The following is a 3,907-nucleotide window of genomic DNA, read 5'->3' as shown; positions in this document are numbered from 1 at the left end:
CAGCTGGACGTTGGAAAAGAAGGGTGGTGCAGAACTAAAATAAGTTAGGAATTTGCCATAAGGGGGTAACTGAATATGCCATGTAAGCATGTTTGTGCATTTGTGTATAAAAGGGAGCTCTAAGCCAAAGAGAGACAGCCGTTCCATGGAACTGCTCGGCTTTCGTTATTAGATAATAAAAGTCAAATTTGTGGATTCACAGGCTCCAGTTTCTTGAGAGACATTTTTGAGTTGACTACTTTTGAGTCAAATATTTCTACGACACGTCTTTAGCCAACTCTCCTGCTATCTCTCTCAGAATTACCTTCTTGATCCAAACCAGTCAGGTTTCAAGACTGGTCATTCAACTGAGACTGCTCTTCTCTGTGTCACGGAGGCTCTCCGCACTGCTAAAGCTAACTCTCTCTCCTCTGCTCTCGTCCTTTTAGACCTATCTGCTGCCTTTGATACTGTGAACCATCAGATCCTCCTCTCCACCCTCTCCGAGTTGGGCATCTCCGGCGCAGCTCACTCTTGGATTGCGTCCTACCTGACAGGTCGCTCCTACCAGGTGGCGTGGCGAGAATCTGTCTCCGCACCACGTGCTCTCACCACTGGTGTCCCCCAGGGCTCAGTTCTAGGCCCTCTCCTATTCTCGCTATACACCAAGTCACTTGGCTCTGTCATATCCTCACATGGCCTCTCCTATCATTGCTACGCAGACGACAAACAATGAATCTTCTCCTTTCCTCCTTCTGATAACCAGGTGGCGAATCGCATCTCTGCATGTCTGGCAGACATATCAGTGTGGATGACGGATCACCACCTCAAGCTGAACCTCGGCAAGATGGAGCTGCTCTTCCTCCCGGGGAAGGACTGCCCGTTCCATGATTTCACCATCACGGTTGACAACTCCTTTGTGTCCTCCTCCCAGAGTGCAAAGAGCCTTGGCGTGACCCTGGACAACACCCTGTCATTCTCCGCTAACATCAAAGCGGTGACCCGATCCTGTAGGTTCATGCTCTACAACATTCGCAGAGTACGACCCTGCCTTACACAGGAAGCGGCACAGGTCCTAATCCAGGCACTTGTCATCTCCCGTCTGGATTACCGCAACTCGCTGTTGGCTGGGCTCCCTGCCTGTGCCATTAAACCCCTACAACTCATCCAGAACGCCGCAGCCCGTCTGGTGTTCAACCTTCCCAAGTTCTCTCACGTCACCCCGCTCCTCTGCACACTCCACTGGCTTCCAGTTGAAGCTCGCATCTGCTACAAGACCATGGTGCTTGCCTACGGAGCTGTGAGGGGAACGGCACCTCCGTACCTTCAGGCTCTGATCAGTCCCTACACCCAAACGAGGGCATTGCGTTCATCCACCTCTGGCCTGCTGGCCCCCCTACCTCTGCGGAAGCACAGTTCCCGCTCAGCCCAGTCAAAACCGCTGCTCTGGCACCCCAATGGTGGAACAAGCTCCCTCACGACGCCAGGACAGCGGAGTCACTCACCACCTTCCGGAGACACTTGAAACCCCACCTCTTTAAGGAATACCTGGGATAGGATAAAGTAATCCTTCTACCCCCCCTTACTCCACCCCAAAGAAAAAAATAAATAAAATAATAATAATAATTGTAAAGTGGTTGTCCCACTGGCTATCATAAGGTGAATGCACCAATTTGTAAGTCGCTCTGGATAAGAGCGTCTGCTAAATGACGAAAATGTAAATGTAAAAATGGTAGCAGAGAGAACAGTCTATGACTAGGGTGTCTGGAGTCTTTGATAATTTTTAGGGCCTTCCTCTGACACCGCCTGGTATAGAGGTCCTGGATGGCTGGAAGCTTGGCCCCAGTGATGTACTGGGCCGTACGCACTACCCTCAGTAGTGTCATGCGGTCGGAGGCCGAGCAGTTGCCATACCAGGCGGTGATGCAACCAGTCAGGATGCTCTCGATGGTGCAGCTGTATAACTTTTTGAGGATCTGAGGACCCATGCCAAATCTTTTCAGTCTCCTGAGGGGGAATAGGCTTTGTCGTGCCCTCTTCACAACTGTCTTGGTGTGTTTGGACCATGATAGTTTGTTGGTGATGTGGACACGAAGGAAATTGAAGCTCTCAACCTGTTCCACTACAGCCCCGTCGATGAGAATGGGGGCGTGCTCAGTCCTCTTTTTTTTCCTGTAGTTGTGATGAGTGTGATGGAAGGAGTCAGGCGCAGGAGGGTAATCACCGAATACAGAGTTTATACCTTCGATACACAAAATACGCTGGAATAGCGACAAACGAAACGGGCACATGGGAAACTATCTACCCTGGCAATACACTGTAACGGTATCTCCATACAATACATAGGCACAGGGGAAATATCTACCGTGGTAACAAAATGGTACGAGTAGCTCCACCGAGCTACACTACTCTCACATTCAAACAATCACCCACAAGGACAAGGGGGCAGAGGGAACACTTATACACAGACTAATGAGGGGATTAGAACCAGGTGTGTGTGACTGACAAGACAAGACAATTGTGATGATGATTGGGGTGGCAGTGGTTAGAAAGCCGGTGACGATGAACGCCGAAGCCTGCCCAAACAAGGAGGGGAGGAAGCCTCGGCGGAAGTCGTGACAGTAGTCCACAATCATCTCCTTTGTCTTGATCACTTTGATGGAGAGGTTGTTATCCTGGCACCACACGGCCAGGTCTCTGACCTCCTCCCTATAGGCTGTCTCATCGTTGTTGTTGATCAGGCCTACCACTGTTGTGTCAAAACGTAATGATGGTGTTGGAGTGGTGCCTGGCCATGCAGTCATGGGTGAACAGGGAGTACAGGAGGGGACTGAGCACGCACCCCTGAGGGGCCCCCGTGTTGAGGATCAGCGTGGCAGATGTGTTGTTACCTACCCTTACCACCTTGGGGCGGCCTGTCAGGAAGTCCAGGATCCAGTTGCAGAGGGAGGTGTTTAGTCCCAGGGTCCTTAGCTTAGTGATGAGCTTTGAGAGCACTATGGTGTTGAACCCTGAGCTGTAGTCAATGAATAGCATTCTCACGTAGATGTTCCTCTTGTTCAGGTGGGAAAGGGCAGTGTGGAGTGCAATAGAGATTGCATCATCTGTGGATCTGTTGGGGCGGTATGCAAATTGGAGTGGGTCTAGGGTTTCTGGGATAATGGTGTTGATGTGAGCCAGGAAATTGACCTGTTATTAGATTGAAGGGTTAAAACAGAGCCAGGAAATGGCTCTGTTATTTTTTACATAATAAGGTTTGGTTGCTCCACTATTGTTTCCAAAAACTGAATGAATAGAAGGAAGAGAAGCCAGATTGCGCCACTATTAAAGAATAAACATGATGGGCGTGGCGGTCAAGATGTTAAAATTGGAAACAATGGAACTAAACAGGGAGGGATTAAGCTAAAAAGGTGTGTACTTTGAGCAAGAATGAAACTGTATATAAACTGAGAACTGAGGGTTGGAGAGTTAGTTGCTTTGCAGATGAGCTCCGCTCTATTGCTTGTGTAATAAAGTCTATCTTGATTCTAAATGACAAAAACTCTGGAAGTACTTTATCTTTTAATACAGATAAGGACGATTTTCCACAACAGTTGCTCTGCAGGCCAGCTTGGCTCTATTGCTTGTGTAATAAAATATGTGTTCATTCTACAAAAACTCTGGAAGTGCTTTATTTTTTAATAAGGATATGGAAGAATTTCCAGAATAACAATGACATTGTTATTTTGAATACATTTTCGAATTCCAAAGGGAAACGCAACTAGTTTGGGTAGCCATGGGTTGGTTGTCTGCAAGCCCCTTTCACCAGTCTCCGGCACGAGCCTATCGTTCCACAAATAACGGTGGAGTAGGGGTGAAGGGGGCGTGGTTGGGGTTCTCCACAATATTCAAGAGGCTGTATGTTCTTCTGCTCTGTGATAAAGCAGAA

This window comes from Coregonus clupeaformis, chromosome 19 (genome assembly GCF_020615455.1).
Source record: "Coregonus clupeaformis isolate EN_2021a chromosome 19, ASM2061545v1, whole genome shotgun sequence".
NCBI classification, from domain to species: domain Eukaryota; kingdom Metazoa; phylum Chordata; class Actinopteri; order Salmoniformes; family Salmonidae; genus Coregonus; species Coregonus clupeaformis.
The sequence above is the reverse complement of the archived record's forward strand: the minus strand, read 5'-3'. Positions refer to the sequence as shown.